The sequence below is a fragment of the Somniosus microcephalus genome, chromosome 3 (genome assembly GCF_052327205.1).
Source record: "Somniosus microcephalus isolate GS21.2 chromosome 3, FLI_Smic_1.0, whole genome shotgun sequence".
Taxonomy (NCBI): domain Eukaryota; kingdom Metazoa; phylum Chordata; class Chondrichthyes; order Squaliformes; family Somniosidae; genus Somniosus; species Somniosus microcephalus.
In genome coordinates, this window is record NC_140989.1 from 2654282 (window position 1) to 2667411 (window position 13130).

At 51.9% G+C, this 13130-nt stretch overlaps 1 long non-coding RNA gene across 3 annotated transcripts; it reads right to left on the minus strand.

The window, feature by feature from the left end:
- Positions 1–3704: 3704 nt before the first annotated feature.
- LOC147120786 (uncharacterized) lies at positions 3705–12897 on the minus strand. Of its 3 annotated transcripts, none has more exons than XR_015075733.1 (4): positions 12882–12897; positions 11357–11377; positions 8580–8664; positions 3705–4535 (listed from the first exon to the last, which is right to left on the minus strand). It is a non-coding gene; the product is annotated as an uncharacterized LOC147120786 (long non-coding RNA). The 3 variants fall into 3 exon arrangements; XR_015075734.1 differs by lacking the exon at positions 12882–12897 and adding an exon at positions 12496–12676; XR_015075731.1 differs by lacking the exon at positions 12882–12897 and having other exon boundaries at positions 11357–11771.
- Positions 12898–13130: the final 233 nt, after the last annotated feature.

The following is a 13130-nucleotide window of genomic DNA, read 5'->3' on the forward strand; positions in this document are numbered from 1 at the left end:
ACAGAGGGCGGTGGAGGCCAGTTTATTAAATATATTCAAGAAAGAGTTGGATATATTACTTGAGGCTAAAGGGATCAAGGGATATGGGGAGAAGGCAGGGACATTGTACTGAATTTGGATGATCAGCCATGATCTCATTGAATGGCGGAGCAGGCTCGAAGGGCCGAATGGCCTACTCCTGCTCCTATCTTCTATGTTTCTATCTATCTATATATATAAAATCGGTACTTCTGTCTGTCTGTCTGTCATCGCGTGTGCGTCTGTCGGGTATGCGCTCGAAAGTTACAGGGCGTACCTACGCGCGCGTTACCTCCAAAGAAAGCTTACGCTTCCGAGACGGTTTTAAGCGTATTTACGTTTCGGCCGGGCTAAAATCGCGCCCGCGGTATCCCAAAAACCTTAACATTCCGCTCATTAGCATCTCACTATCCGCTCATTAGCTACAGAGTGACCTCGAGCTCGACCAATCGTACGCCGGGTTGCTGGCGTGTGCCGCCGGGCCAATCGGTGCGTGTGTGGCCGGGCCTTATCCTTCTGAACCAAGGTGAGTCGCCGCCATCTTGATTCCAAACTTTTCCTTTCTTTTTCCCGCTTTCTGCGTCTTAAAAAAAAACGTTGCTTTTAAAACATATATTGTTTTTAAGAAAAATGATTCAGAAAGTAATTAACTTATCTAATCTCATTAATTTTCCTACCTTTCCCCGTTTTTCCAGGTAGGCCTAGAAGCCTCGGCGTCTCCTCCGCACCCACGCCCGAGCAAGGCACCTCCCGGACCCACTCGAAGGATGGAGGGCCGAGCCTCAGCCCAGCGCCGCTAGGGTGCACGCGCAGCAGGAGCTGAGACGCGGCGTCTCTCTCTGGCTCGGCCGGGGGGCGGGGCTTGCTGGGCATCAAGCATTACCCTGGCAACCGGGCCCGCCGGCCGTCTCGCACAGCCGCAATCGGCGGTCTTCACCTCGGGGGGGGGGGGCGCGACCCTCGGGGGGGGGGGGGCCGCGACCCTCGGGGGGGGGCCGCGACCCTTGGGGGGGGGAGGCCGCGCGCGCAGCAGGAGCAGCTGAGACGCGGCGTCTCTCTCTCTGGCTCGGCCGGGGGGCGGGGCTTGGTCAGCGTCACGGTTACCCTGGCAACCGGGCCCTCCGGCCGTCTCGCACAACCGCAATGTTGAAGCCAGCTCGGGAGGCCGGTGCTCGGAAGATCGCGCCTCCGGAGTTCGGTGCTTGGTTGGCGGGGGGGGGGGCGAGCCTCGGGGGTGGGTGGGTGGTGGGCGAGCCTCGGGGGTGGGGGTGGGTGGTGGGCGAGCCTCGGGGGTGGGGGTGGGTGGTGGGCGAGCCTCGGGGGTGGGGGTGCGAGTCTCGGGGGGGCCAACCTCTGGAGTTCGGGGGGTGGGGATCAGGGGGCTCGGGAGTTTGGGGGGACGGGGATCAGGGGGCTCGTGGACTCTCCCCCTTCTCCTCCTCCCCCCCTCCTCCCCTCTCTCCCCCGCCCCTTCTTCCCCCCCTCCTCTCTCCTCCTCCCCTCCCTCCCTCCCCCCCCCCCGCCCTGCCCCCTCCCCTCCCCTCCCTCTCTTCCCCCCAGTCGCTCTCTCTCTTCCCCCCAGTCGCTCTCTCTCTCTCTTCCAACAACAACATGCCCTCGAAAAAGCCTCGGCACCGCCAGGCACTTCAGCTAGTGTTTCTATAAATGGGTGGGTAGAGCCCATGATAGGGGAGCGTGTACATGGGCTGTGGGAGGAGATTAAATGGGTGGGTAGAGTCCATGATAGGGGAGACTGTGGGCTGTGGGAGGATATTAAATGTGTGGGTAGAGTCCGTGATAGGGGAGAGTGTCCATGGGGTGTGGGAGCAGATTAAATGGGTGGGTAGAGTCCATGATAGGGGAGAGTGTACCTGGGCTGGGGGAGGAGATTAAATGGGTGGGTGGAGTCTGTAATAGGGGAGAGTGTACCTGGGCTGTGGGAGGCGATTAAATGGATGGGTAGAGTCCATGATAGGGAGAGTGTACATGGGCTGTGGGAGGAGATTAAATGGGTGGGTAGAGTCCATGATAGGGAGAGTGTACATGGGCTATGGGAGGAGATCAAATGGGTGGGTGGAGTCCATGATAGGGGAGAGTGTACCTGGGCTGTGGGAGGAGATTAAATGGGTGGGTGGAGTCCATGATAGGGGAGAGTGTACATGGGCTGTGGGAGGAGATTATATGGGTGGGTAGAATCTGTGATAGGGGAGAGTGTACATGGGCTGTGGGAGGAGATTATATGGGTGGGTAGAGCCCATGATAGGGAGAGTGTACCTGGGCTGTGGGAGGAGATTAAATGGGTGGGTAGAGTCCATGATAGGGAGAGTGTACATGGGCTATGGGAGGAGATTAAGTGGGTGGGTAGAATCTGTGATAGGGGAGAGTGTACCTGGGCTGTGGGAGGAGATTATATGGGTGGGTAGAGCCCATGATAGGGGAGAGTGTACATGGGCTGTGGGAGGAGATTAAATGGGTGGATAGAGCCCATGATAGTGTAGAGTGTACATGGGCTGTGGGAGGAGATTATATGGGTGGGTAGAGCCCATGATAGGGGAGAGTGTACATGGACTCTGGGAGGAGATTAAATGGGTGGGTAGAGCCCATGATAGGGGAGAGTGTACATGGACTCTGGGAGGAGATTAAATGGGTGGGTAGAGCCCATGATAGTGTAGAGTGTACATGGGCTGTGGGAGGAGATTATATGGGTGGGTAGAGCCCATGATAGGGGAGAGTGTACATGGACTCTGGGAGGAGATTAAATGGGTGGGTAGAGCCCATGATAGGGGAGAGTGTACATGGGCTGTGGGAGGAGATTAAATGGGTGGGTGGAGTCCATGATAGGGGAGAGTGTCCATGGGCTGTGGGAGGAGATTAAATGGGTGGGTAGAGTCCATGATAGGGGAGAGTGTACATGGGCTGTGGGAGGAGATTAAATGGGTGGGTAGAGCCCATGATAGGGGAGAGTGTCCATGGGCTGTGGGAGGAGATTAAATGGGTGGGTAGAGCCCATGATAGTGTAGAGTGTACATGGGCTGTGGGAGGAGATTAAATGGGTGGGTAGATGCCAGAAGCAAGTCTCTAAAACCAACCCAAAATGTTGCCAGGAAAATCAGATACAGAGAGCTTCTTACACTCGAGATCCAACTAGTTTCTCGACACATGTTGGCAGTGTACAAAGCTCTGCTGATGGAATGCAGCCTCTGAAAATAAGGCTGTGTGCCTAAATGCAGGAATGTTTGTCTCCTCCAAAGAGTGGTACAGCCTTTCCAGGGGATCCCTCCTCTAAGTTAATCCTTTTTCTGCTCTTCTTGTTTTTGTGTTCCCTCTCAGATAAACATGAATTAATAACACAATCGATACCATCAATGAGCGACTCAACCGCTCCAACCATATATTTCAGAATAAACAAAGAATGCAAAACTTCAAATGCAGACTTTCACTTGTCATCACGGGACACGGGCATGATGCTGAAAGTGCCAAGACCATGCTGGGCACAGAGTCGGAAGCTAGATACAAAGAGGGTGGAGAGAGGATGGGCAAAGAGGAGAAAGGGAAATTTGTCAGAGGACCTGGCACAGGGAGAAAAGGAAATCCAAATTCTGTTCTCTCAGGCACTGGTCAATAAACAACCCAAATATCACACAAGTATCAAACGTAAAAAATTGGAAAAGAAGGTCGAAGAGGTGTTTCCTTTCACAGTTCATTTTAATGAAGACATTTCACTGGATAAATTCAAACAGAAATGTTCATAAGCTGGAAGAGTAGATTCTGAAGACAGTGTAAAATCTGCGGGGCGGGGGGGGGGAGGTGGTGAAGAGCACCACAGCACAATTAATATGCACTGCACGTTTTTTGTGATTTGATGGATTCTCCTATTTTGTCCCCTGTTGTCACTGGGTCACGGACGGGGCTATGGACGCAGGCATTCTCCTGGGACCAAGGTCATTACGCTCTGTCCTATTTTATTGCATCCTTAGGTAGAGATGTCCGGCCTCCACCCGTGGCCTGATTCTTTCCTAGAGCCTTACTGCATAGTGGGAAACAAAGGGAGGGGAAAATCAAGCCTGTTCCCCTCCACTCCATGGCACCCATGTATTGATGCATTGTATTGGCTCCACCCTGCAAATAAATACTGCTCAAGGGAACAGTTCAGAATGGCAGCTAAAAACACACCAGAAATACTTATCGATACTACTTCATAATCCAGCATAGAAGGAAAATCAACATAGATGCACAAGACTGATTGATGACCAGTGCATCAGCGAAGTACATCATCTCGCCAGTATCCATCCACCTCCTTGAGATATAGTGCAGTGTCATGAGCAGTTTGTCCTGACAGAGGTGGGAGATTCAGGCTAGCTGAGCTGCTTAGGTCTAACGTCATTCCCCATTGATGGTCTCCTTCTCCGTCAAGTCCCAGCTATCACTCAAATGGTTCACAATCTCCCAACTTCCCGAAGAATCCATTTGATGCCTTCGAGAAACCCGACAAGAGACTCTGCATCAGTATCATGTGCCTAATCAAATAAATAACCGGAAATGGAGGGAGCTGTTAGTTCACACACACTGACGACAAAGGTACACTCATCTAACCTGTTGACAATCTGCATTATTTGGAGCTTGCCGGTGATAACTAGCTTTCTCCCCAGGTAACAGGTGCAGCAGACGGTTAAGAAGGCAAATGGTATGTTGGCCTTCATAGCAAGAAGGTTCGAGTACAGGAACAAGGATATCTTGCTGCAGTTGTACAGGGCCTTGGTGAGACCACGTCTTGAGTATTGTGTGCAGTTTTGGTCGCCTTATCTGAGGAAGGATGTTCTTGCCATGGAGGGAGTTCAGCGAAGATTCACCAGGCTGATACCTGGGATGGCAGGAATGACGTATGAGGAGAGATTAGGTCGATTGGGCTTATACTCGCTGGAGTTTAGAAGAATGAGAGGGGATCTCATTGAAACTTATAAAATTCTGACAGGACTGGACAGACTAGATGCAGGAAGGATGTTCCCGAAGGCTGGGGAGTCCAAAAGGAAGGAATCACTGTAATACAGAGAAATGATATTGGGTCAAAAGATCAGGATAATGAAACAGTTTGGGTGGAGGTAAGGAATAATAAGGGGAAAAAAACACTAGTGGGCGTAGTCTATAGGCCTCCGAACAGTGGCAACTCTGTTGGACGGAGTATCAATCAGGAAATAGTTGAGGCTTGTAATAAGGGAACATCTATAATTATGGGGGATTTTAACTATCATATTAATTGGACAAATCAAATTGGGCAGGGCTGCCTTGAGGATGAGTTAATTGAGTGTATTAGGGATGGATTTCTTGAGCAGTATGTAACTGAACCGGCCAGGGGGCAAGCAACCTTAGATCTGGTCCTGTGTAACGAGACAGGATTAATTAAAAATGTCCTAGTAAAGGATCCCCTTGGACATAACATGGTTGAATTCCATATTCAATTCGAGGGTGAGAAGGTTGGATCTCAAACAAGCGTGCTAAGCTTGAATAAAGGAGACGATGAAGGTATGAGAGCGGAATTGAGTAGAGTGGATTGGGAAAATAGATTAAAGGGTAAGACGATACATGATCAGTGGTGTACATTTAAGGAGTTATTTTACAACTTCCAAAAAAAATATATTCCACTGAGAAGAAAAGGGTGTAAAAGAAAAGACAGCCATCCGTGGCTAAGTAAAGAAATTAAGGATAGTATTCGACTAAAAACAAGGGCATATAAGGTAGCCAAATCTAGTGGGAGGATAGAGGATTGGGAAAACTTTAAAAGAGAGCAAAAAATGACAAAAAGATTAAGAAAGGGAAGATAGATTATGAAAGTAAATTAGCAAAAAATATAAAAACAGATAGTAAGAGTTTTTATAGTTATATAAAAAGAAAAAGGGTGGCTAAAGTAAATGTTGGTCCCTTAGAGGATGAGACCGGGAAATTAATGGTGGGAAATATGGAGATGGCAAAAACACTGAATGAATATTTTATATCACTCTTCACTCCTGCTCCTATTTCTTATGTTCTGTTACTGGGGACATGGTTATAGAGGTCGGGAGTCCTGTTACTGGGGACATGGTTATAGGGGACGGGAGTCCTGTTACTGGGGACATGGTTATAGAGGACGGGAGTCCTGTTACTGGGGACATGGTTATAGAGGACGGGAGTCCTGTTACTGGGGACATGGTTATAGAGGACGGGAGTTCTGTTACTAGGGACATGGTTATAGAGGACGGTTGTCCTGTTACTGGGGACATGGTTATAGAGGACGGGAGTCCTGTTACTGGGGACATGGTTATAGAGGACGGAAGTCCTGTTACTAGGGACATGGTTATAGAGGACGGGAGTCCTGTTATTTGGGGCATGGTTATAGAGGAGGAGTGAACAGCCATTTAAAGTCAAGATTTAAAATCCCATCACGCCAGGGTGAATTCAGTGTCTGATAAATTGTGGGCAGGTAGCAGCAAATGCAACGAAGACCTTTGTTCAATTTGGGTTGCACCAGAATCATTCGGCTCCTTTTCTCACCAGATCCTTGATTTACACCTGACACAAGTCACAGGAGAGGTGAAAGTAGCTTCCGTCCACAGGCAGCTGTCGGACGAGTGAGCACCAAGGATCCCGAGCAGCGCTGAGAGGCCCGAGCAGCGCTGGGCTCAACAGAGGTCAAAAGGAGCAACAAAAAACGGAATTTGATGCGGACGCATCCATCAGTACACTAAATACCGCGCACAGGAAAAAACAACCAATTGTAACATCACTCCCCATTCATGAAAGACAATTAATACATGTTATATCACACTGCAAACATCACCTAGCCCGAGTCTGTACCCCTGGGTCAGTATCTACAGTCAGCCCCAGTCTGTACCCCTGGGTCAGTATCTACAGTCAGCCCCAGTCTGTACCCCTGGGTCAGTATCTACAGTCAGCCCCAGCCTGTACCCCTGGGTCAGTATCTACAGTCAGCTCCAGCCTGTACCCCTGGGTCAGTATCTACAGTCAGCCCGAGTCTGTACCCCTGGGTCAGTATCTACAGTCAGCTCCAGTCTGTACCCCTGGGTCAGTATCTACAGTCAGCCCCAGTCTGTACCCCTGGGTCAGTATCTACAGTCAGCCCCAGCCTGTACCCCTGGGTCAGTATCTACAGTCAGCTCCAGCCTGTACCCCTGGGTCAGTATCTACAGTCAGCCCCAGTCTGTACCCCTGGGTCAGTATCTACAGTCAGCCCCAGCCTGTACCCCTGGGTCAGTATCTACAGTCAGCCCCAGTCTGTACCCCTGGGTCAGTATCTACAGTCAGCCCCAGTCTGTACCCCTGGGTCAGTATCTACAGTCAGCTCCAGCCTGTACCCCTGGGTCAATATCTACAGTCAGCCCCAGTCTGTACCCCTGGGTCAGTATCTACAGTCAGCCCCAGCCTGTACCCCTGGGTCAGTATCTACAGTCAGCTCCAGCCTGTACCCCTGGGTCAGTATCTACAGTCAGCCCCAGTCTGTACCCCTGCGTCAGTATCTACAGTCAGCCCCAGCCTGTACCCCTGGGTCAGTATCTACAGTCAGCCCCAGTCTGTACCCCTGGGTCAGTATCTACAGTCAGCCCCAGCCTGTACCCCTGGGTCAGTATCTACAGTCAGCTCCAGTCTGTACCCTTGGGTCAGTATCTGCAGTCAGCCCCAGTCTGTACCCCTGCGTCAGTATCTACAGTCAGCCCCAGCCTGTACCCCTGGGTCAGTATCTACAGTCAGCCCCAGTCTGTACCCCTGGGTCAGTATCTACAGTCAGCTCCAGCCTGTACCCCTGGGTCAGTATCTACAGTCAGCCCCAGCCTGTACCCCTGTGTCAGTATCTACAGTCAGCCCCAGCCTGTACCCCTGGGTCAGTATCTACAGTCAGCTCCAGCCTGTACCCCTGGGTCAATATCTACAGTCAGCTCCAGCCTGTACCCCTGGGTCAGTATCTACAGTCAGCCCCAGTCTGTACCCCTGGGTCAATATCTACAGTCAGCCCCAGTCTGTACCCCTGGGTCAGTATCTACAGTCAGCTCCAGTCTGTACCCTTGGGTCAGTATCTACAGTCAGCCCCAGTCTGTACCCCTGGGTCAATATCTACAGTCAGCCCGAGTCTGTACCCCTGCGTCAGTATCTACAGTCAGCCCCAGTCTGTACCCCTGGGTCAGTATCTACAGTCAGCTCCAGCCTGTACCCCTGGGTCAGTATCTCCAGTCAGCCCCAGCCTGTACCCCTGCGTCAGTATCTACAGTCAGCCCCAGTCTGTACCCCTGGGTCAGTATCTACAGTCAGCTCCAGCCTGTACCCCTGGGTCAGTATCTCCAGTCAGCCCCAGCCTGTACCCCTGTGTCAGTATCTACAGTCAGCCCCAGCCTGTACCCCTGGGTCAAAGTCTACAGTCAGAACAAGTATTTCTGATGTCAACATTGAGGCTCACTGTTTCCCCCTCAAACAAAACGTGACTCTTATCAATACCCTACTGTCACTCGAACCTACACTCTGCCTCGCCCACCGCCGGCCCCGCCCAACACCCGCCTCACACCCACAGTCGGCCTCACCCTCAATCAGTCGCTCTGAATCGGGCAGCTTCTTGAACAGTTTGTGAAAGTCTTCGTTCCGCTGTTTGTATGTGGGGCTCAACACCTGGAAGAAAGATACAATTTCTCCAGAGGAATATCTGGATCAAACACCGCTCTTCCTATCCAATCAACCTTATTACAAATACGTACACAGCTGTCAAGTCACTGAAAATGCAGGCTCTAAAATGGTTTCCATGCATCTTGCAAAATGAAGGAGACACACAGTTCAATCCTTCTCCTTTTTGGAAAACTAATGGAATATGTAACAGAAATCAAAGCAAACCTCAGACTTAGCATGACTGAGCGACGTTAATTTAAGCAGGATGGCAATTAAAAGAAATGAACATGCAACTGGAGTCACGAGAAGCGCGATCACAGCACATTAACTGCAGTGACCATCTCTCAGCCCATCGGCCAGTTAGCGCACAAGATCCCACAAACAATATTCTGTTTTAGCGATGTTGATTGAGGGATAAATATTGGCCCCAGGACAACTGGACAACATCCTGTGCTTCTTCGAAATAGTGGCTGCGGGAACTTTTGCATCCACCTGAAATGGCAGGCGGGGCCCTCGTGTTAACGTCTCATCCGAAAGACTGCAACTCCGACAGTGCAGCACTCCCTCAGTGCAGCCCCTCCGACAGTGCGGCGCTCCCTCAGTGCTGCGCTCCCTCAGTACTGCCCCTCCGACAGTGCGGCGCTCCCTCAATACTGCCCCCCCCTCAGTATTGCCCCTCCGACAGTGCGGCGCTCCCTCAGTACTGCCCCTCCAACAGTGCGGCACTCCCTCAGTACTGCCCATCCGACAGTGCGGCACTCCCTCAGTACTGCCCCTCCGACAGTGCGGCGCTCCCTCAGTACTGCGCTCCCTCAGTACTGCCCCTCCGACAGTGCGGCACTCCCTCAGTACTGCCCCCCCTCAGTACTGCCCCTCCGACAGTGCGGCGCTCCCTCAGTACTGCCCCTCCGACAGTGCGGCGCTCCCCCAGTACTGCCCCTCCAACAGTGCGGCTCTCCCTCAGTACTGCCCCTCCGACAGTGCGGCGCTCCCTCAGTGCTGCGCTCCCTCAGTACTGCCCCTCCGACAGTGCGGCGCTCCCTCAATACTGCCCCCCCCTCAGTATTGCCCCTCCGACAGTGCGGCGCTCCCTCAGTACTGCCCCTCCAACAGTGCGGCACTCCCTCAGTACTGCCCATCCGACAGTGCGGCGCTCCCTCAGTACTGCCCCTCCGACAGTGCGGCGCTCCCTCAGTACTGCGCTCCCTCAGTACTGCCCCTCCGACAGTGCGGCACTCCCTCAGTACTGCCCCCCCTCAGTACTGCCCCTCCGACAGTGCGGCGCTCCCTCAGTACTGCCCCTCCGACAGTGCGGCGCTCCCCCAGTACTGCCCCTCCAACAGTGCGGCTCTCCCTCAGTACTGCCCCTCCGACAGTGTGGCACTCCCTCAGTACTGAGCCTCCAACAGTGCGGCGCTCCCTCAGTACTGACCCTCCAACAGTGTGGCACTCCCTCAGTACTGCCCCTCCGACAGTGCGGCACTCCCTCAGTGCTGCCCCTCCGACAGTGCAGCGCTCCCTCAGTACTGCCCCTCCGACAGTGCAGTGCTCCCTCAGTACTGCCCCTCCGACAGTGCGCTGCTCCCTCAGTACTGCCTCTCCGACAGTGCAGCGCTCCCTCAGTACTGCCCCTCCGACAGTGCGGTGCTCCCTCAGTATTACCCCTCCGACAGTGCGGCACTCCCTCAGTACTGACCCTCCGACAGTGTGGCACTCCCTCAGTACCGCCCCTCCGACAGTGCGGCACTCCCTCAGTGCTGCCCCTCCATCAGTGCGGCGCTCCCTCAGTACTGCCCCTCCGACAGTGCGGTGCTCCCTCAATACTGCCCCTCCGACAGTGCAGCGCTCCCTCAGTGCTGCCCCTCCGACAGTGCGGTGCTCCCTCAGTGCTGCCCCTCCGACAGTGCGGTGCTCCCTCAGTACTGCCCCTCCGACAGTGCAGCGCTCCCTCAGTACTACCCCTCCGACAGTGCGGCGCTCCCTCAGTACTGCCCCTCCGACAGTGCGGTCCTCCCTCAGTACTGCCCCTCCGACAGTGCGGCGCTCCCTCAGTACTACCCCTCCGACAGTGCGGTCCTCCCTCAGTACTGCACTTATTTACTCATCAATAAGTGATTAGCTGGGATCTACTCTTCTCTAATCAGATATATATAAGGAAAGTGGAATGGTGCCTGGGCGTAGAGCCCAGCACACACCTATCGGGCCTGGGATTGTATCCAGTCTAGACCAAGAAAATTGCCCCTATTTATTTGGTATCCAGGAATCCCAAGGGAAATGAGATCCAGAGATTTCAGTATGGCTCTTTTTAGGCAAAAGTTCGAAGGCTCTGCCATTTCCTTTGGCAAGGGCCTCCTTGACTTGGGCTCTGCTGTTCTTCCTTCTGGCCAGTGCCAGCTTTAGATTTCACCCTCTGACCCATCGGACAATCTCAGCTCAGGGGCTCCCCGGTTCTCTAGATTCCATGCAGATGACGTGATGGATTCTCTCAAATTTGAGACACATTGATGAGAACATATGTCCAGAAAGGACAAGAAAGAGATACTGGCGTGTCTTGCAGCAGCATTAGTTAATCCCACCGTGACACACAATTCCACAGCAATGGTTCTCGAACTGTAATTTAACAATAGCACAAACCAACGTAAGGCAACACAGACATAAAACACAGAATTAAAAATCAAGAATTGCACTTTATACTCACGTTGTACCAGCTCTGCATTTTCTGGAAGATAAAAGAAAAGAAAATATAAATCTGTGATTGATAAGTGTTTAAGGAAGAGGGGAAAGGTTTGGATTACAGAGCAAATAGCAGGAGCGGGGAAAAGATGGGATTATAGATCAAATAGCAGGAGAGGGGAAAGGATTGGAGTCAAAAGCACGTAAATGGTAAAAAAAGTGAACAACTTCCTCACAAACATTATTGAACACAATGTGAGAAATGGTGCAGATGTGTCACACACCATCCTGTCTATATATCGCCATTCCTTTATCGTCGCTGGGTCGAAATCCTGGAACTCCCTCCCTAACAGCACTGTGGGAGCACCTTCACCACACGGACTGCAGCGGTTCAAGAAGGCGGCACACCGCCACCTTCTCAAGGGGCAATTAGGGATGGGCAATAAATGCCGGCCTTGCCAGCGACACCTGCAACCCGAGTGTTAGATCAAGGTAATTTCAGTGGACCACACTGATCTGAGGTCAACACACCAAAATTAAAGTTTGCGAGTCCGGTGGTAATAAAGGGGGCGGGTACATCTGCTGCGGTATAAAGCCAGCCATTTTGAACATCCTTGTTAGTTGGATAAAGGAAGTCAAACAGTGTAAATCAAGTGATGCAATAAATCGACTATTTAAAACTTACCACCGGACTCGCAAACTTTAATTTTAGTGTGTTGACCTCAGATCAGTGTGGTCCACTGAAATTACCTTGATCTAACACCGGGAATTAATAAAAAATATCTGATTTACATAAGAAATATGAGCACAAGTTGGACATACGGCCCCTCGAGCCTGCTCCGCCATTCAATGAGATCACGGCTGATCATCGACCTCAACTCCACTTGGCCGCCCAATCCCCATATCCCTCGATTCCCCGAGAGTCCAACAATCTCTCGATCTCAGCCTTGAATATACTCAACGACTCAGCCTCCACAGCCCTCTGGGGCAAAGAATTCCAAAGATTCACCAAAGTCAAGAAATTTCTCAGCTCAGTCCTAAATAGCCGACCTCTTATCCCGAGACGATGACCCCTACTTCTAGACTGTCCAGCCAGGGGAAACAGCCTCTCATCATCTACCCTGTCAAGCCGTAGAATAATTTTATATGTTTCAATGAGATCACCTTTCATTCTTCTAAACTCCAGAGAGTATCGGTCCAATCTACTCAATCTCTCCTCATAGGACAGTCCTCTCATCCCAGGAATCAGTCTAGTAGCCTCTTACTGTGTGTCCTGGATATACTTAGTACTTGTTAAGGTGCCTTCTACCTCTGCTAGGTAAAGATTACAACGAGAGAGGACAAAGAGAATCTTCTCCTGACTAATCAACAAGAATTTAAGAGATGCTGAGAGAATCTGCCGAGAGATGTGCCAAGCACCTTCTATAGCTGGTATTCCTTTTGGACTTCTGAGGGAGCTATTATTTGCTGCAAAGGACAATGTATTCAGAGTCTGAGACAGCTTTCCTGCCCAGTGCCGAGAGTAGGTGGTAAATACGCTGGCTTCTTACCCGCGAGTTCTTGCTGTGCGCCCGGGAGTGGAGTGGCTGTACTGGTTGCCACAGGACAACCTTTCTGAGGAGCTATCTGAACCCTTCTCCAGCACACTTTCCCCGTCCGTGGCCTTCGGGCAGAGCGGCAGCCGCTTGCGTAGCGCCGGCGAGCTGGTAGGAGTGCTCCTTGCGGAGTTACTGGCAGTGCAGCTGTGGAGAGAATGGGAACAGTTAACGGACCTGGATTGCAGGAGGCAGAGCAACACA